Source organism: Aythya ferina (assembly GCF_964211825.1).
Source record: "Aythya ferina genome assembly, chromosome: 7".
Lineage (NCBI taxonomy): Eukaryota > Metazoa > Chordata > Aves > Anseriformes > Anatidae > Aythya > Aythya ferina.
The window spans coordinates 27,297,992-27,318,193 of NC_140302.1; the positions used below are offsets into that span (position 1 = coordinate 27,297,992).

Here is a 20,202-nt window from a genome sequence, read left to right on the forward strand (position 1 = left end):
TCCAGGGAGCAAAATCAGTGTCCTTGTTTTAAAGAACTGAGAATCCTTCTGCTGATATTTTGGTTTGACTTCTGCTCCAGGCTCTCAAACTGCTGCTCAGGTCTCTTGCTTTACTCCACGATTACTTTATTTCTGGAGCAGCAATAGGATGACGACTAATTTCATAGGTAATCTAGAAATGATTTCCCTTTTGCAAGAAGACCCGTTGCAAGCAGGAAAGACTTGATCACTTGGGAAATGTATGCCCCTTAGTATATATCCAAACTCTCCTGGGCCATCATGGTATTGGACTTGAAGGGGACAGTTCAGTGCACCCAACCTCAAACTGAGCCCCAAAACCACATCCCACAGCTCAGTCATTTCCCCTGGATTTCTGGTTGCTATTCTTCACACGGTCTTGAGACTGAATTTACACCCTGCCATGCCTCACTGATCCTCTGCATTTTGGCACTCCTGAAACGTGGCTTTTGAAGATGAAGCAAGCTGCTCCACTGCCAACGGCAGCTTCCCTTATTGCCTGAGGAGCAGCAGCACCAACAAACCTCCGCTGATTTTAGACCAGCACCTACCCGAGGTCCTGCATATGTTACTTTGCCACTCACGAAGCTGCAGTGGTTCCAGCATAGCAGGGGAGGCTGAAGACAGGTGACATGATAGCCCATGAACCAAAGCCAGATTCTGCTGTGCGTGGCATCTGCTGACACACTTAACTGGCAGCAAAGCCGCATCCCAACTCATTTATATCTGATTTCTTGGCAAGGTGGAAAAGGTAAACGTTGCTTCTTTACAGTGATGAGTTTTTTTTCCACTTTTTTTTTTTTTTTTTTTTTTTTAGATTTGACAAGGGGAAAATAAGCTCTACTGAATCAGTGGAGAACCTGCTTTAAATGTTAATGCATCTACAAACTGAACACCTGAGTGCTCTCTTCTCCCCCGCTTCTGCAAGGGACAGGGAAACGAGCAGAGTTAAGGTGAGCCTAGTCCATCACAGAAGCCACAGCACTGTCTCGTCGCAGCCCAGCTGTGCAGCTATGGAGGGCAGAGAGCAGCAGGTCTCCTTCCCCTTCCTCCCATAAGTCAAACATTTTCTGAATGTGCCACTGTGACAGGAAGCAGGGCTTTGTCTTTGCAAATGCCATCATGCTAAATGATCCCTCCTGAGTGCTCCGGGATGGAAACACAGGGGTGGCTGGAGCCGCAGCCACGCGCAGCCTGGTGAGACCTTGGCAAAATCCCTGTGATTATTTACAGAGGAAACGAGAGGCTCCTTCGGGCCTCTCTGCAGAAGATGAACTCAATTAAAGCCGTTTAATATATGCCTGGTGCTGTGTTTCATGCTGCTTTGAGAGAGCCCTTCTCTGCCATGGAAATGGAAAGGAGCATTTGCTCTCAGCCTGGCAGGGCAGCATCTGCGTGGTGTCACCTTCTTCCAACACGAAGTGCTGGTACAGGACCTGAGTTCTCATTCTCTCCTTTCTAAAGGGAGGATAAAAACACTGTCTTAAAGGTAGATGGGTGATGTAAGTGACAAAAACAATACCTCATGCCTTATTTCTTGCACATGTGCAGAGCAAAAAGGGGGATCCCTTTGGAAGAGGAAGGGGAACTCCCTGCCAGCAGCTGCCCAGCTCCGTTCGGCCACCCACTGCCCACAGGCACCTGTGGTGCTGAAGAGCACCAGCCTGGTTTCAGTGTCCTGGTTTTCTTCACTCTCCTGGCAGTTCCACCCCACGCCCCACCCGGCAGTGGCGTTAATTACGGGTTGGGGATTGCGTTGGGCTGCACGGCTTACAGACGGGAGCGGTGTGGGTCACTCTGCCAGGGCAGGTGAGCCACGGTCAGTGGGACGCCGTGACACACCGCCCTGAGCCGGGGCTGGCCCGTGCTGCGGGCACAGGGCAACACAGGGATTGTTGGGCAAAGTGGGGCACAGCTGGGGTGGCAGGCTGCATGGAGGGGAGATGCCTCGGTCTGTGTGCTGGATGCAGTGAGGAGGGATGCAGCGAGTGATGCCAGTGCAGGCAAGGTCCTGGTTTGCTGTAAAGCAGCTGCTAGGTTGCACTTGTCCAAATAAACCCCAAGGGCATGACTCTCTTAAAGGCTTCCATCCCTAGTCTTCCTCAGGATAGTCTTGGATCTGGTTATGGGGGGCCAGAAAGCTGAGGAGAGTCCAGGGACCCCTAGAGGAAGGTGCCCCATGTACCCTCAGAGGGTTAGCTGGTAGGCAGTCCTTATCTGTTTCTTTCTTTTCCTGAATACTGGACCCAGCTCATTGCAGCTGGGTGCAGCACTGCCCAGCTGTGTGAGCCGTGAGCCCTTTCTGCAGGCTGGCCAGCCCCCAGCCCATCCCCTGGCCGAGGGATCAGCACCAAAGCCAAGTGACTCTGGCTTCGCAGCCCAGCCCAGGGCAACCACAAGGCTCTTCTTTTTGTTGTGAAAGCTAATGTAAAAAATGATGATAAACTAAATCTAGATCTATGCATCAATTATGTGGGATGCCAGACCTTGCACCTGTAGCATAATACATAACAGAGCCAGTTAACTGCCTTGTCTAATGATTGCTCCGAACAGCACACAAATCTCATTACGCAGGGTGAGCTGAAAACCATTTTTCAGTCAAAGCTGATGAGCTTGCAGAGAGTTTCTTTGCCCAGCTCTCTCTGACTGCAGATTTGTCCTCTTCTCCTTGGAATCCTTCCTGTTATTTTTCCACCTTCCTGTCGCAGGATGCAACGTTCATTACAATAATAGATCAAACTTTGAGTGGAAAAACTCCTCTCTACAGTTGTCTTCGAGATTTCCCAGCTTCGTTCCTGTTTACTGAGCCGCAGCCCTGACCCCTCGGCTCGCCTTGCCAGGTACAGCGTTGTGATTACACAGCAAGGCCAAGCCCGGCCTTTTGGGCCACACAACACACAACTTTTGGGCCCAAAACACACAACTCTTCCCTGCTTGCAGAAGGACTGGGGCTGAGGCCTGCGGAGGCACCCTGAGGCCTGGTGGTGCTCGAGCATCCTGAGGCGCCAGGAGTTCACACCACAGGCTGAAACACACGGCAGCAGCTCCTGGGCATGGCTGGGAGGGAACATGCTCTGCTGCTTCCTGCCTCTTGCTGCAAGCAAGGTTAAGACGTAGAGGAATATTTCCAGAATCATATTAAAACCAAAGTCCCACTACCAGAGGTTCTCGGTACCCAGCTCACACCTAAGACACAGATGTGGGCACCTAGCGACGAGATTCTCCTCACCTACTATTAATCATGAGGTGTAAACTAGTGGTTTAATTCCTCCTGTAGTTAAGGGAGAGAAGTGCCTATAAAAGCCAGCCCACCTCATCCTCTTAGCTGCTATCTTAGGATGGGATAAGTCAGTCTCTGGGGTACCTCTGCTTAGGAGCTCAGAGAACTGGAGAACACCAAGCTCATAAATGTCAAGCAGCCAAGAGCAGAAGGTGAATTGCACCTTCTTGATGGAGCCTTTCTGTGAGCTTAACCCAAACTTAAAATTTCTGTATTCATTTCTTAACCAGGAAAATGCTTTATAAACCCTGACTGGGCAGCCTGTTTTGCCTCTCTTCCCCTAAATGATTTTGAAGTCTTGTCAGAAGTGCTCCCAGCACGTGCTCAGGGTTCCTGGGTGAGATGCACAGGAGGAGGTGTTGAGGTAGAAGGGCAGCACCAGTGCAACTTTATTTGGAAAGGATTTTGTTGACAGGATTTCTGTGGTTTCTTTTTGCTTGCCTGTTTCCGGTTGCTCTTATGTTATCAGCATGAAAATATTAAATTATTGGACCCATGTAGCCAGTAAGACTAGCCACAGCTATTATATAATGTCTGGTTGCAGCAAACATCTCACCGATTATTTCTTTGATTGCAGTGCAAACGTAACCTGTGTACAATATGTGGGTTACCAGGTAGAGTTATGTCATGACTCAGGATGAGCCAATATCATAAGCAAATGTTAATGAAGGGTGGGATTTTCATTAGTTTCTCTGTATTGACCTGTTTCAGTTCCTACTGAAGGCAGCAGCTGAAGAAAGCTCCTCTGCCCTTGCTCTTTTACCTCTTCACCAGCTGCTAGTTGGCTCCTGCAGCTTAGAGTAGCTGCTTCCCTTGACCACAGCACCTCTTGACCACATGTAGGGGATGAGGGAAAACATCCTCCCCTGGGTAAAGGAGGGGTGAAAAGAGGCCAAAAACAAAAACAAAAACAAAACAAACAAACAAACAAACAAAAACAAACAAACAAAAAAAAACAATGGGGATAAATGGTTGGTTCTTACTGTGGGTGATTATGGACCAGGCCTCTGCAGCCCAAACCAGTGACATGTGAGAAGATGCTGTGAGAGCTCTGGAAGAGGTGTACTGGGACTGGTTACTCCTAGCTTCTTGCACAGGAACATGTGCCTTCATTTGCTGGAGGGACCCCTGTTCTCTCCAGGGTGGCTGTTTCTTTCTTCCATGGTGTTAGACAGTCCTAGGCTCCTTCTGGATTAAAAACAGAAGCTTTGAGCTCACATTTTTCCACAAGGAAATAACAGCTATCTTGGGATCCTGCTTATACAACTGAAATAACTTCTGTTCTCCACCCCACCGAAAGGCAAGCAAAAAGCTTTTATGTCCTTTAGGATATTAATGAACAGGGCTTCCTCTGAAGAGAGGATGTTTGGAGCACTGCTAAAATCTCCGCTCAGGAGAGGTTTGGCCCATTGCACAGGGGACAACCGATCCTACACGGCCTTCCCAAGCTAATTCTTTAGCTATTAAAAACCACTTCACTGATTTTAGTACCCTTTCACCTATCTATCCTCTGCCTGTGCCTATTTTATGATTTTTTTAAAATATTTATTTATTTTTTACTGCAAACAGCACCCAGCTCAGCAAGAAGCAGAATTAAGAAGCTTTATGACCTTTTAAAAAGGGAGGGGCATTCATTTGTGGTCCCAATTCCACCTTGCCTTTGAAAAGGGAAAGCAGTTTCTACAGACCACAGCCCAGCCCCATTACAGAGAAGCAGATAGTGCAAGCTGATCTAAACTATCGAAAATAAATAAATAGATAAACAAAGGAGAGGTTTAAAAAGTAGCTTGCTCATTAGCAGATAAATTTTATGCTAAGCTGAAAGCAGATTGAGGAGCAAAGCCCTGCTCTGACAGCCAGTCCACCCTCTCTGCAAATACCATGCATCAGGTAACAGAACCAGCCTCATGAATCATTGCCTAGTGAAATAAATAAATAAACAAAAAGCTCACCGTGGTGATGGAGTGACTGACTGGGTTTTAAGCTGGGCTGCTCGATGCTGAGAAGCTGTGTGCAGGAGAGGGGATGGGAGCCCGGCCACCTGCGGTGCCACGCGAGCAAGAGGGGTGGGCAGCGCGCCAGCTGGGTTTTTAGCCTCCAAAGAGGGTTTCAGGAGTTTCTCTGCAACTGAGAAGCAGAAACAGTTTGGATTTCCCTATTTTGAACCCCTCCTTTCTATTTTCTAATTTAGGATGTAATTAAGGGATTGTTTTTGAGAGAGTACACCAAGAAGAACCTAACAACCACCGAGCCCTGCTGTGCCTAGTGCTGTAAGAGCCCCAGAAGATGCTGCAGATGAAGAAAGCTTTCCATCTGCATTTTCACTGCCGTAAGTGCTGATTTCTGGCAGCAAGCAGGCAGCTGCCTGTTTTATCCATGTGGCTCACGTGGTGGTAGTGTCAGCAGGAGCTGGCAGGGCCATGCAGGACACCTCTTTGTCCTCCTGCTTCCATGTGGGCTAAGGGATGCTCAGTTCTCTCTGCTCCCCTGTGCAGGGCTGGCTCAGTATTTTTGGCTGATGGGAAGCAGCTGGCTGTTAAATGAGCAGTGCTGTGCTGTCCAAGTGCCCCGAGGTGGCTCCTGGGTGGGAAGGGTGGCTGCGTGCTCACCGTGGGCTGCTGGGGACAGGGGTCACGCAGCTGCTGTGTGAGGGCAGAGCTGGCTGAGCATGTTCTGCGAGAGGTGGATGCTAACTGGGGTTTGCTGGAGGGCGAAGCAGGGCTTCGTATTGTGAATGCACTGGGAAACCTGGACTGTGCCACCCCAGCTTGGGAAGGATGCTGGATCCATCCTACACAGGCATTACAAACTCCCATTAGCTTTATCACCCACAAATTCTTCACAATGGTATGCAAAGTCAGCTTGGCAGTAGCCCAGAATATTTTCCATGTTCATGTTTAACTACTATGCCACCTCCTTGGATTCTCCACTGCTGCGTATGGGACTTCTGCAGAGCACCCCAGGTTATAAACACCTTGAGACAGAAATGGGCTTTAGGGTCTGTTTACCCAGTACATGGCTTCCTGCCAGTCTGGCCAAAGGCTGCAGCCCCTTAATACTTCCACATCAGGGAAAGATTAATCATAACAATCCTCAGCCTGGCGCATGTCTGGGTGATGAATCCTTCCCACACCTCTGCAGGACCAGTGCATGCAGGAGACCAGTCTTGGGGTGTGACTTTACCCTACCAAAAGTCCACAGACAGTTCTTGTGCTCTAAACACCTGATACCATGCACTGCTCTCAAGGGGCAATAAACTCTCCTACACTGTGCTTGGGCTTTGCACGAGAAGCATTTTGCCAACGCCAAGAGGTTTGTGCTCTGAGAAACACTGCCCCTTTGCACAGGTAGGGAAAATGAGATACAAGGAGGGGAGAAGACCAAGTGTCTGTAACCAGCTGTACGGAGATGGGAGGTCTCCCCAGCCCCAGCAGAGGTGGCAGTCGGAGGCTTTTCCCCCTGTTTCAGGTGTGCAAATGAAGCAGCAGCCTACAGAGGAGGCAGCAGTGAAGCGTGTGCTTTATCTGCAGGGACAGAGGCCCACCAAACAGAGCCTGGCCCCAGCTGGGTGCTGGAGGTGGCCCCCTGCAACCGCTGCCAAGGAACTCGGCCTGGAATGTGCAACCGGCCAGGTTGGGCTAATGGAGCTGGTGCAATGTGAAGGCTTAGTGTCTGGCTATGACCCTCCCTTCTCCTACTTCCTTCACCTCCTTCTGGGGTGTGTCTGCACCGAGAGAAGCCGCGCTGACCGATGGAAGAACTGAGCTGGCTAAGCAGGAAGGTCGGTGGGGAAACCTTGGGTCACCCTGCAGGTCCTTGCAGTGGTTCAGTGATCCCTGGGCCTATTTTTTTTTTGGCCATTTTGCTCTATCCCATCTACACCTGCTTCTCCCTTCTGGGATCGGGGCTTTCTGCAGCGCAGGGAGCAGGCCCATGGGGGAAAGCAGCAGATGTTGCATTATGGGGTGTGGGCAGGAGCAGCAGCTCCTGTCCACCCGGTGAGCACCAGTTCCCACCTCCACGCAGAGGTGTGGGTGTTACGGGGAAATCAAAGCTCATCCCTGATTTTAGGAGGTGGAGGCTCAGCTGAAGGGAGGGGAAGCTTACAGCCAGCACCTGGCTCTGCCTGCGCTGGGTTGTGAAATGCAGCAGTGCGCCAGTGTCTGCGCCATGCAAACACCCCAGGCAACTACTTCCCCTTGTCCCCCAGCGTGGGGTTTCCATGTAAAGAGGCTACACCGGGGCTCTGGTTCCCTTCTCATGTCGAAGCCTGCAGGGGACATGGTTTGCATGTGTCTCCCATCAAAGCAGCTGCCTTGAGGCTGCCTGCAGGACCGCAGGAGCTGGGCTGGGAGAGCACCTCACGCGTGGTGGAAAACTGGGCCTGACCCTGCCAGCTGGGTCTCTGGGGTCTTGTGGTTAAATCCAGGCTCCCAGGACCCCAGAGCAGTATGTGAGTCCAGACACAAGTGGAGGTGGGATGGTGAGAGGGTTGGACAAGGCTTCAGCATGGCTCTGAGCATCTCAGCCTCTTCCACTTCGTGGTCTGGCCACTGCTTCCCTGAGAAGGATGGAGGAGATAATACCTGTGGGTTCGATGCAGATCTGGGTGCCTTCCTGCCATGCATTGGGTTGTTTGATAAGCAAGTGTTTGTAGCACTTAGGATTGACTTAGATATGGCAGGTTCTAGTAAGAAACTTGTCTCAAATGACTTTTGGTAAACTACCAGCAGCAGTTAGCTGTGATGTGGAGCAGTTTCCTATAGAGCGATCACCTTCACAGCACCTTAACCAGTTAGATCCATGCCTTGTGCTTTACAGAGACTCCAGACAGCCCAGTCTTAGGTGAGTGGCTGCAGGATGTGTGATGCCCCACGGTAGGGGTGCTGGAGAGACCTGGGCTTGCCCTGGGGTGTTCTCATGGACACTGATGTTTCCAGCCTTGCTCCTCTGTAGGGATTTTTATTTATTTATCTATTTTGGCAAGCATAACTTCATCACTACATTTTATTCTGTAGGTTTAGGTGAAATTCCATTTTCTTGCTCACTCTCATATCATCTGATGTGGCTCCACCATGGTGAACATTTGTTCCTTGGGACTTAGACATTGCATTACTGTATCCCCCAGCCCCCAGCGTATCCATCTCTGCTAGCACCTCCAGTCCGGTTGCACAGCGTGTTTTATCTGCAGATTCCCATTTAGCTTGGATTTCGCAGCTGATGTTAAGCCCTGTTGCTGGTGATTTCAGGAGGAGCTGCAAGCAGTTGGAATGGGAGGGAACCTGTCTGGGTGCAGCCGGTGCTTTGAGGGCTCTGCTCTGCGTTAACCTGCCCGCGCTGGGGCTGCGAGCCCCTTCGTTTCCTCAGCCTTTTCTCTGCGAGACTGCTGGCCGTGCTCACAGATCAATAGGGCCTTTGTAGCCTTCCCCAGGTGCTCCCTGCCATCTGATGCCTGCTAACATGCTCTGAGCAAAGCACGGGGGCTCAGCCCCCTTGTGCTGGCCGGAGAGGCGCGAGGAATTAGTTGGCAGGTTTTAATCCACTAAAGCCTAGTTAACGCTGTCCTTGTGCGCTAAGCTGATTATGATAACTAAGCATGCTGTGTCTTAGCAGACGCCTGAAATCAGATCAACCAAATGCAGTTAGACTGGCCAGGCGGCTCTTTCATTATATTTCCCCCCCCCCCTTTCCTTTTAACTCCCGCGGCAGTAAGGCCGCGCTGGCTTTGCTGCGAGGTCGGAGCCGGATTCGGTGCTGGCAGCTGGCTGCCGGCCACCGGTGGGAGCAGCGAGATGTGAGGAGCTCAGGAGTTCACGGGAAGCCCTGGTAGCCACCAGCTTACCCTGCAGTGGCAGGGGCTGTGTGGGCTGCCTGGATTTGGGGGAGATGCGCGGGGAGGCTGCAGTGACCCCAGCATCGCTCCTGCTGCCCCATCGGCAGCATGCGGGTGCATTGCCTTGTCGCTTGTTTTGCAATTTTAGGGATGTATCTGACTTCCTAGAGAGCAAAACATCCTGGCTCACCGATGGTCACCTCTTTTGGGGTTTGGGCACAGGCCCTGGGAGTAGGCCCTGGTTGGGGAGGATCAGGTGTGGTGGGACCTCCGAGTCCCACCACCAGCTCTCTGCTTGGGGTTGTCCTGTCCCCACCATGTCCTGCGGCTCATCCATGTGACACTATTCCTGCAGACACCCCAGGCCTGCAGGGAGGGTTCCCAGAGCCCAGCAGGGCTCCCGAGTGAGAATTTCAGCATTTCATATCTGAATGCAGGCTCTGTTGAGTGGTGGGGAGAATAAAGCTCCCATTTAGGATATTGCTGCTGCCTAAGAGGCTTTAGGGATTGTTAAAACTCTTGTCTCTCAGGAAGTAGTCTGGCTTCATCTGTTGCCAATTAGAGCCACGGGGCCTGGGCTGGGTGCTTGCAGCTTGCTGGTGATGCTGCCCAACTTGGGGACACGCGTGGGGGTCACATAAGAGCAGAGAAAGGGGTGAAACTCACACCGTGAGGAGAAGTGGAGGAGGTTGGGATGGAGAGGAAGGACCTGGCATCATCCAGCTTAGTCCTGGCCTGTCTTAGGGTTTCCAAAGGGATCTGGGGAGCAGGGGGAAGGCAGCAACGTGGCCCAACCCACCCAAACTCCTGTAAGCAGATAAGTCCTCTCTGCCTTCTCTGGCCACGGGGCCACTGCAGCACCGCTGTGCTTTGCGTTGGCCTTTGAGCTGTGAAAGCCTCGGGGTTGTTCCCTCTTCCCATCATTTCCAACCCAAAGACCCAGCAGACAAGCTTGTTGGCTTCGCTGTGCTCTCCACTTTAGACACCGAGGCCGAGAGGCAGCCCATGGCCTTGTGCTTGCTTCCAGCTTCTGCTGGCTGACCGTGTGCTCCCAGCCCCAGCAGCCCAGGCTGTGCCCACCTCTCCTCGGTCCATCTCCATCCAGCAGCCTCCCGGTGAGAGGCCTGGCCCCTGCCAGCCTACTCCTCACCCACCCAGCCATGCCTCCTCTCAGCGCCAGCTCCCCTGGGTCCTATTCTGCAAGTGTTGACTCATCTCTGGTTTCACTCCCCTGAGGTTCTCAGTTCTTTATGAAATGGGGACACGCAGGCAGCCAGACCTCCAGGGAAATGCCCAGGGTGTCCGCGCTGGTTTAAAGGCTCTTCTGGAGAGATACCAGGGCAGTGCGGAGGTGCCCAAAGCCTCTCGTTTCTAGATATGCCCCCGGAGGACCAGCGGGCAGGGGAGGATGCCAGCAGGGGCGAATCACAGCTACAGGAAAACCCAGATCTCAGCAAAGCCTGACTCCTGATACAGGAATTACTGACAGGGAACGTCAGGCCTACTGGGTTTGGGGATCTTCAGTGCCATGCTGCTCCAGCTAATTAATTGCTGTAATGAGGGTGAGGCTCTTATCAGATCCAGGAGGGATTCTGCCGCGGGGGAGAGCAAGGGGAGAAGGTGAAGGTGGATGAACGTGTGGCGAGCGTTTTCTCACGGGAGATGGGAGCAGACCAAGGAGGTGATTCAGGCTGGATGTCCCTGGTGACAGAGGGGCACATGGCATCTTTCCAGGCTCTGTTGTGAAAATAAATGCAAGGATCTGAGCCCAGCTCTGCACAGCCCTGAGAGCTGTGGGTGTTGGGTGCTGCTGGTGCTGTGGGTGTGCTGATCCTCCAAGGCTGGGGGCAGAAAGCGTGGGGCTGAGTGGGTGTGTGATGAAATCCTGCACCCTCACCCCACTGTGGGATTGCACCACAGCTGAAATCAAACAAACTGGGGGGAGCCTGGCTGCTCTGCCTGCCGACCGACCCCTCTCGGATGGCAACGGGGTGCCCAGAGCGAGGGGCCCTGCGCCAGGCTCTGTGTCCTGGTGATTTGTGCCAGGTGTAGCAGCGAGGAGCAGCTCTGTGCGTGTGTGATGGTGTGGGATAAAAGCGTGGGTGGCCAGGGGTGTTAACGCGCTGGCAGTAATTCCCAGCTCCGTGACAATGAACCACTGATAGTATCACACATGCTGGGCCAGATCCGGCGTTCCTCCTCCTGCTGGAGACCCTGACGAAAGCGGTGGGAATCGCTATCTGAGAGCGTGACTGCAGGAGCAGGCACATGGTGACACCCTGCTGTTCTTATCGTGCCATCTCTGGCTCTCTCTGGCACTTTCCATGACTTGCAGAGTTCCCCCCTGTGCCCGTGGGACCCCCATTCCCACCAGGAGGGCTGGAGACGTGGGTTCCCCCTAGGGCAGGGCTGGCAGAAGCACCCTGCTGCCACCACCTTGCTCTTGCACCCGGCGTTTCAAGAATCGGATGCTTTGATGACACGTTTAGAGTTTATCCTAAAAATATTCAGCTAGTTTACAACTGGTGCTGCAAGCACGCAGGAGGACGTCCTTGCCAGCCTTTACGTCGCTGTACCCACGAAGGAGCTGCGTTCCCGGGGGAGCACAGCATCTCCCCCATGAAAGGATGTGCTCCTTCCGCCTCCTCGTTTCACAGTAATAAAAGGGCAAGTCTAAAGTATTAAAAACACGGGTTATTTGTAGTTACGATGCAGAGGGCTGCCAGTGTGCCTGAGCATGGGACGCCCATGTGATCCCCGCGCCTTTGGATGGCGTATGCGGTTTCATGGCCTTTAAGGTATGACTGCCCGGCCCGGTTATTCCCAAGCCAAACCCCACAGCTTGTACTTGACTACAGCGTTTCTTGGCTTGGAGACATCAAGAGAGGGAAGCTCCACCACTTCCTTTGGTAGCTCGTTCCAGTGATTTGGCGGCCTTACTGCTGAGATTGTGAGGCTCGTTTCTCCCATGAACTCGTTTGACTTGTGATTCCCCTCGCTGCCTTTCTGTGCTGGCCTCACCCACCACGTCCAGTGGAAGAGGGACAGTCGAGGGAGAGTATTTCAAGCTCAAACTCTAGCAATCCAGCACAACTTTCTACAGACCTGCAGCTTGTTTTCTCCAGGGAAGTGGTGGACGAAACACTGGCTGCTGAGCCATAACCCTTCCGACTTGAAAGGCTTGACCTCAACACTCTCCTCCTCCTCTGCCTCCGATTCCGTAGCAAGTTCTCTCCTGCAGCTAATTTAGAGGGAATCCCCTGCTGGAGGAAGGAAACAAAAATAGAAAATTCCTTTTGAGGAATATGCACTGTGCAGCTAACCCTTCTGGGACCGCATTGTTAGGGGGAACCTTGCAGAAATCAGGCCCACAGCACCAGCGTTTTTCAGTTTTGCAGCATTTGCAGCAGAAGCTGTCTGGCAGCCTGCTGTACAGATGCAACCCGGTCCTCCTGCGTGAGAGCAACAGAAAGTGCCTCCGTGTGAGCTGAATTACAGTTTGTATAAATCCTTTGCAATGCACGTTTCAGCTGAAACAGCCTTGCAGTTAATCACACAGACAGAAGCCTGCTATACCAAAATGTAGGTCTGACATCCTCCAGTCTCTGCTTCCATAGCCTGCCTTGAACTGTTCTAAATGCATGGAGGAAAAAAGTTGAAGGAGCTGAAAGAGAGATTTCCCATATCTTGATGTGTCTGTTGTGTGCTGGCAGAGACACAGCTACAAGCTGGATCTATCAGCAGTTAACAGCAAGGAAAAATCAGCACAACTGCGTGCTAATGGGCTTTGTCTCCCACTGACCTGCACTTGCTGGCGAGCTAAAGGGATGGTGTTTGACACGACAGCAGCGTGCTGCCTGGTAATCCCACATGGCAGGGTCAAAACTCACGTCAGTCATTCCTCTGGTTTGTCTCACAGGGGTGCCTGAGCTGCCTGGATGCGAGGGAGGGAAGCACCTGCAGCAAAGTCCTTACTGAGCATCTCTGGGGAGGCTGGGCTCCTGCTGGGGTGCGTGGTCACCTCCCCAGGGAGCCAAGGGGGTCAGATCAGTGCCTGCTTCCTCTGCTCACCTCTGTGGGATGGGCTCTGGGGCTTCTCCGTGTGCCCAGCGTGAGCTGATGCAGGCTGAGATCTGCCAGGCACAGCCGTAACCGTGTGCTGCAACAGTCCTGCCACCACGGCTGGGGTGGGAAAATGCATCCTGCCCCGTGCCGAGTCCGCAGTGAATAGAAAGTGGATTGGTGGATAAAATTGCCTGCTGTGGAAGATGGGTGCTGAATCCCGGCCTCAATTGAGTGAATTGGGTTTGGTGGTTGCTTGGTGGTGGTTTGTTTTCTTTTTTGGTGGGCAGGGGGTGGTTTGCATATCTGTGTGCTTATATCCAGGTACAGCAGCCTGGAGGACATCAGGATCAGCCTCAGTTCTCATTATCTGGCGAGCCGGAAAGCTGTCCCGTTTCTGGCTGGAGGAAGACATTTCTCACAACAGTTTCAAGCCCAGCTCCAGGTGAAATGTGTTTGTGGTCCCCACCATTGCCTGCCTGAGCTCCTCTCTCTCTGATACATATGCAGTGATCTGTTCCTCCCTGTGCCCACTTTCATGCAGACACCACCACAATTTTTCCCTTACCATCTCAATTTCAACCCTTTTTTTTTTTTTTTTTTTTTTTTTCCCCACTGTTGCACAACAGGGTGGCTTTGAAAGGAGCCTTTAACTTAAGCATTAAAAACCCCAAATGAGCATGTTCGTGTCTGGCTACAGAGCATGTAGCACAGTTCCCTGTCGATGCATCCCACAGGAAACAGAAGGGATGGGAACAGCGGGGCGCCCACGCCATCCCTGTCCACCCTGTCCCGGGGCTCATTGCTGTGTGTCACCGCTCTCCCCCCTTCACCCACAGCCCGGCTGCATCAAACCCCGAGTGTACCCGGCTGGGAGCACGGCTGCCTCAGGCCCCTTCCTGGTTTCCAGCTCTTTTGCAGGGTAAAATCGAGCCTTTGTCCTGCTCTGCATCATGAGGCCGGGCTTCCTGCGGGGAGGGACAATGCCCTGTTGTTCAGGGCCAGCCTGCAGCGAGCTCCCAGCACCAGTCCCTGCAGTCTGGGCTGAGCAGTGCGGAGGTGAGCGCTTGTTTTAGGGAAGGATGCTACCTGCTGCTGCTGGGGGCAGTGAGCCCACCCACCCCTGGTGAAGGGATCCAAAGCTGGTCGGGCTGAGCCCCTGGGAATGATAATCCGACCTGGGGCAGGCAGGAAATTGCACAGTGAAACATCTTCCTCCTGACAAATTTCTTGTAGGTCTGCCCTAGGCAGGGGAGGACTTGCACCTCTGCTCCCGGCCCCTCCGAGGAGCTCTGGGCCATCAGGGTGGCTCGGGCAGGCCAGGGCGGGGAGGGAAAGCAGACACTTGGCCTGCCTTTGGGAATCACTCGGGGTATTGCTAACCTGTATGTAGCTCTCCTGTGGCTTCTCCCCTCTGTGAACACACGGACGGGAAATGCGCAGGCGGTCCTGGCGAGCCGACCTTGTGACGAGGTGGAGTCACCATATGGTGCCACCATATGGGAAGCACCAGCCCAGCTGTGACTGTCTCACCCTGCTGCTGCTCGACAATGCCCCTTTTCCCCCCCCAGAATGAGGGACAGGATTGAGGGAAGCCCCTTCCACATCCCTGGCTGCCCTCCCTTGCTCTCTGTGCGGGTTTGCGCTCAGAGGCGTTGCACCAAGCGTGTTTCTTGGTGGGAAGCCGGGACGGCCTGCTGGCATTTCTGGGGGGCACACAGTGCGATGGAGGGGGTCCTGTCACTGAATTCACAGCTAGGTGCAGTGCCAGGCACAGCCCTGAAGCAGTATTGCTTATTTTATTCCTGGAAAAGCTTGAGGAGCCCTTAGTTTGTTCCTGGGGCTGTGAGGATAAAGGAGGTGCGATGTGCACGCCATCACAGTGCAGTGACCGGTTTCTCTGGGATTGACCTCCCAAAGGGAAAACCCTTTTGTGGCTCTCTCAGGCTCAGGTGCCCAAGACCTTCCCAAATCAGCCCAAGCAAAGAGCTTTTCCCCTTCCTGGTGGATAAGAAACGTGCAGTAAGCAAACAGAAGCTGTCAGGGATTCAGCCAGTGCAACATGCGTCTGATGTCCTGATTCCCAAGGCAGCACTGCTGAGGTCCCTATTTTCTTCAAGGTTTCCTTGTTGTTTTATTATTTTTTTTTTTCTCCCAGCTTTGGGACTCCATATTCTACAGGGTTAGTATACGATCCCTCTCTCTTACTTTGCCCATAAAATGCCAGCAGCGCTGGGGCCGAGCACACCCTTACCACACAGAGCACTTCCGTGAGAGGAACGAAATCTCTAACGAGCCAGCAGCGCTGGGGAAGTTTTGGTTCATAAAGATGCTCAGGAGGGCCGTGCCATCAAAATGATACAATGTGGAAGCCACATCCTGCCGGCTTGGCTAATCTGTAAAAGAGCTTTCAGTGTTTTCCCTTGGAGTAACAGCTTTAAATTTTAATAAGCTGCAGTGTACTTTCACCGGATGTCATAAGCTGATACAAAGTTTAAATGAGGTTAAGCAAGTGGGAGCCTAGGAGAAATGAACGTGAGATGTAAATGATTTCCTCCCTTTTACAAGTTCACTTCACTGGGACTATTTTGGAAAAAGAAAAAAAAAATCAATGTGTTTTTTTTCCTTCTCTGGATGATTCGACGTCAGCGGAGGGAGACAACACTCGAAGTAGTCACAGAGCAGCTCCAGCAGGATGGACGCTTAACAGAAGTGACACAGGATATTAATCAAGTCATTAAGTCACGTTACCTTTGTCATTTAGCAGATTTTGGGAGAGCTACCAAGTCACACGCTGCTCCACACAAGCCTGTAAAACAAGGATTTGTAGGAAGACTCCTCGAAAGGTCACCCGGCCCTACCCCGGGGCAGGATCAGCCCTGTGTAAGTCTTTCTGGGCAGGCGGTTGTGCAGCCTATTCTCGGAGCCCTGGGAGGTGGAGAAGCACAACCAGCACTGCCACTGCTCGTGTCCTCGCCTCCCAGAAACATCCCTTGTCCCTGAGCTTCGTCTTGACTTGTGGTGCCCCCAGTGCAGGAGGAGGTCCTTCCCCTTGGCGGCTATTGGCGGCTGCTGCCACTTTGCTCTTCTCCAGCCAGCCAGCCAAGGCCTAGACCTGCTTTGTGTTTGTTTTCTCTTTGCAATGCAATGCTTTTTTTACTGGATATGATGATTTTGTTGGCTTCTTTCGAAGTAGCCCGCTGAAATGGCTCCCTGACATTCTAGGCTCAAAGCATGAGCTGCTCCATTTGGAGCCTGAAAATCGTTCCTGCACCCAGGAGCTGTACTCTTGGTGGAGTGGGCATAGTAACACGCGCCGTGCGCTGGATTATATTTACGTGATTATACCCTCTAGGCAACAACCTGGTGCTTAAGAAATGAGTCAGCCAGAAAGACCAAGGCAGAGAGAATCAGATTTAGCGATGATAAGATTAGCTTCCAAAAGATCTGGACCAAAGCAGCCAGCGTTTCTCCAAGATACGCTCTTCCAAATAGCCAATTACGCTGCACATACAGGAATATTGTGTGCCATTTGATGGCTCCCTGCAGTCTGAGCAAGCAGTGGCCACACACGAGGACTGGGATCTGCAGGGGCTGAGCTGGGGCAGGCGGGCAGGACCGGCAGGAGATGTGGGTGAGAGCCCAGGCAGGATGCTGATGGGGGGACGGGGGGCTTAGCAGCGTGGAAGAGGAGCAGGTTCCTGGGAAATACCTCCAGGGAAAGGGAAGAGACGGGACAAGAAGGAGAAATGCGTGCGGGGAAACAGCAGCAGGAAGAGGAAAGAACAAAATGAGAACTGGCGAGTTGATAAAAGAACAAAAGGGCTTTGTCTCACATTAAAGGCAGCCAACTGCAGAAATAATTTTCCCGTGTAAGCCGTTACTGCGGCTACCCCAGGGATGGCATGTGGGGGCAGATAGGAAGAAGGCCTTCTTCATGCTCATAGCTGGTTCCTGCGAGTGCTCCGTCGGTGTGGCTCTGGTGCCATGTCAGGCAAGAGGAGAAATTCGGGCTTGCCGTGCAGATAGCTGGAATCCCGGCTTTAAAAATGGCCAGAACAGGAGAGCAGTGGCTCCTAAAGCGAGACGTGAGGCTCGCTGTACTCCTCTTGCACCCCTGGCAGTGGCTGCTGAGAGCAGCTTGCAGCTGTGGGGGAGTCAGGTAGGTGTGAGTCAGGTGGAAAGCAGACATTGGAAAGCCCAACATTTACTTCCAGCCTGATTTTCAGAAGCACTGAGTGCAGACAGCCCCCGTCGAGCCGATGCACTGTTCAGCTCTGGTCTGCTCCACAGCAGCACAGCTGGGAAGACAAGCCAGGTCTGAGAGATGCTCGGGGCACAGTAAACCGAAATCCAACTGGGTTTTCCTAATTGCATAGTTTGTGGTGTCTTCCTAATTACATAGTTTTTATCTACTTCTTTGGGAATAGTTGCAATTACAGATCTGTTACAGGATGTAGATTTAAAGTAAAATACGCATGAACTCTTTTTATTGAAAATGCCCAAGCAGTTAGTAATTTTTTACAAGTTTTCTAGGGAAAAAGGTGTTCCAGTTCTACAGCAGATCACATCGTAAAGTGAGGGCGATGTCTGCCATGTGTCTGTATCTGACAGCACGTTTCACCTTCAATCAGATTTTGACCATGGGTTATTCTGTTGAGACTGGGAGATATTTAGCCAGGGTGGATTAGTTGGAATCTGTCAATGGTGAGCAAATCATGACCTGGTTGGGATCTCAGCTTTCCTCAGCTGTCCTTAGCCCTGGATATGACTTAACCTGTCCCCCAGCTCCCACTTACCAGCACAGACTTATCTCACTGCTTGTGCTGCGAGTGTTTTGACATCAGCCGCTCCAAATTAGAAGCTGATGTTATGGAAAACTTAGTAACATTAACGAAATGCCAACCCGTCCTCTCTGCTGCCTGGTACTGCGCTTTGTTCACCCAAGCAATTTCTTGCATTTCACAGCCACCCAGAGGACGTGGGTGCAGGATTATGCCCTGGCAGGGACGTGGTGCAGCTCTTGCCCCAAACTTGGACACCGTGCTATTTAGGGTACTCTGTACCAGCCCAGAGTCCCAGGGCTTGGCCAATCCTGTCTCTCTTTTGCTCACAAAGATACAGCGTTTATTTACTTATTTATCTGCCTAAGCCCCCTTTTTGAAGCTCATATTGAATTTTAATCCCTCCAAAAAGCAGCATTTTGCTCTTTAGCAGTGCCCACTGGCTGCCACCCCATGGATGAGTGATTTCAGCTGGGGCAGGGACCGGCAGTTTGCAGCAGGAGCCCAGGCCTGGTGAGAAAGCCCCTCGCCTGCAGCAGGAACAATGAGCCGGGAGGGGAGAGGGGAAGAATGAACTAGGTTAGGGGAAATACAGGCTGAAAGAAAAGGAAAGGACCAGCTGATCTGAAAGCCCCGATAAAAGCCCAAGACAAAGGACGAGGGAGCCTGGGAGAGTATCAAAGGGAAGCGGGAGGAGGAGCAGAAAGACCCGAGAGGGGATGATGTGGAGCGCTCCATCGGGGTGAGGGGTTTTGGGGTTTCCTTTCCAAAGCAGAGGTGCTGAAAGCCGCTCAGCCTCCTCCATTTACACGAACCCAACACCTTTCTGCCCTCTTGCTGGGAGCCCTGACCACCTGAGGACCAGTTCCAGCAGGGAAATGTCGGGCCCGATGGCTCATCCTTCCCGAGTACACCGAGTCCTGGAGCTGGTGGGCAGAGAAGTCGGGGACTGGGCGCCCGGCACCCTGCAGCGGGAGGGAAGCGTTGGTGCTGCTGCTGCTGGCACGGTTATTTTCTTCTAATAAAAAAAGGTGGGCATGACTCACTCCAGTAAGAAACAAAAGCAAAGCTGTAATCTGCTGAAAGGCAGTTGTTTGGATGCTCCGAGTGAGGTGTGTAAAAGGAGGAAGGTCAGCTGCAGGTCACGTCCCACGAGGAGCACACCCCCTGTTACCACTGCAGGCCAAGCAGCGAGCCTTCCCCGGGGAGTTTATTTTTTGGGCTGGTAAAATTCACCCCCCCCCAGCTTCAGCCTGCTGTTTCAGCCACGGGGAGCTCAGGGGGGGGAAAAAAAACTCTCCTTCCCACCCCTCCCCGTGCGCTTGGGTTTCCTGAGAGGAAATGATGCTCTCGTGTGACCGCGCTGGCCCCCTCCTTCCTCCAGGGAGGGAGGAAGCGCAGGTTGTGTTCGCGCCGTGCCGGGGGCTCCTTCTTGTGTGAGTGGGAGCAAACCTTCCCCCCTCGGGTGCCAGATCCCCCACCTGTACTAAAAAAGCTTCAGGGGGAGTTGGCCTGCCCATGGTGTGACATAAAGGTGAGGGTTTTGGCGCGGTGGTGGCAACGCTTCTCCTGGTGGGGAGCAACCAAATCCGGCTGGAGGCGATGCCCAGCTGTCCCCGTGGTGGGTGCAGAAAGGTTGGAGCGGGGCCGCCGCGAGGCCGGGTGAAGCCAACCCCCACGCCGGGCCGCCCTGCGAACATCTGCACCTACCCACCAGCCCTTCTATTTTCGCCCCGTCTCATACCCGACTGACTCAGAGCAGAGCTGGGGGGGGGAGGTCAGGTTAGGAGGAGCGAGCCGGGGGCTGCGCGGGCCTTGAAAGAGGAAGAAGAGGAGGTGCTTTGAAACCGGGTGCTGCCGTTCCCTCCAGCAGCTCGAACGCTTTCCTTGCACGGTCCCTGCTGCCTCTCTGCTTCAGCTGCAGGCGATTTGAGGCAGGGCTGGCACTTCCTGCCTGCCGCTGAGGTGCGCATACTTGCAGGGCACCATCAGAACAAATGACACCCTGCTCTTAGACAGCCCCGCCGGAATCTTTCCTGGCTGTCATCAGCTTGGCCGGAGCTCATCCTTTTGCCCAACTTCTTCCAGGGGTCGCCACCTCTCCTTTTGGCCACTTTGAGCACTTTAAATGGAAAGGGCAAGTTCCAAATCCCCCAATTCCCATGGATCTCAGCGGGGTGACTCCTGGCCACAGGTGCAGCCTGAGCTCTGCCGTGGTGTTTGTT

General features: G+C 52.8%; 2 long non-coding RNA genes across 11 annotated transcripts; one reads left to right on the plus strand and one right to left on the minus strand.

Annotated features, from left to right (window-relative positions):
* Positions 1–2,496: 2,496 nt before the first annotated feature.
* LOC311439803 lies at positions 2,497–5,342 on the minus strand. 2 transcript variants are annotated; one of them, XR_014695014.1, is made up of 3 exons: positions 5,251–5,342; positions 4,282–4,486; positions 2,497–3,112 (listed from the first exon to the last, which is right to left on the minus strand). It is a non-coding gene; the product is annotated as an uncharacterized lncRNA (long non-coding RNA). The 2 variants fall into 2 exon arrangements; XR_014695015.1 differs by lacking the exon at positions 2,497–3,112 and adding an exon at positions 4,028–4,164.
* LOC311439802 lies at positions 3,341–17,692 on the plus strand. Of its 9 annotated transcripts, none has more exons than XR_014695006.1 (7): positions 3,341–3,481; positions 4,868–5,188; positions 5,490–5,627; positions 13,518–13,638; positions 14,104–14,252; positions 15,352–15,375; positions 15,843–17,692. It is a non-coding gene; the product is annotated as an uncharacterized lncRNA (long non-coding RNA). The 9 variants fall into 9 exon arrangements; XR_014695010.1 differs by adding an exon at positions 4,010–4,168 and having other exon boundaries at positions 3,360–3,450; positions 15,352–17,692; XR_014695012.1 differs by lacking the exon at positions 3,341–3,481 and adding exons at positions 3,500–3,912; positions 4,010–4,168 and having other exon boundaries at positions 15,352–17,692.
* The last annotated feature ends 2,510 nt before the right edge of the window (positions 17,693–20,202 follow it).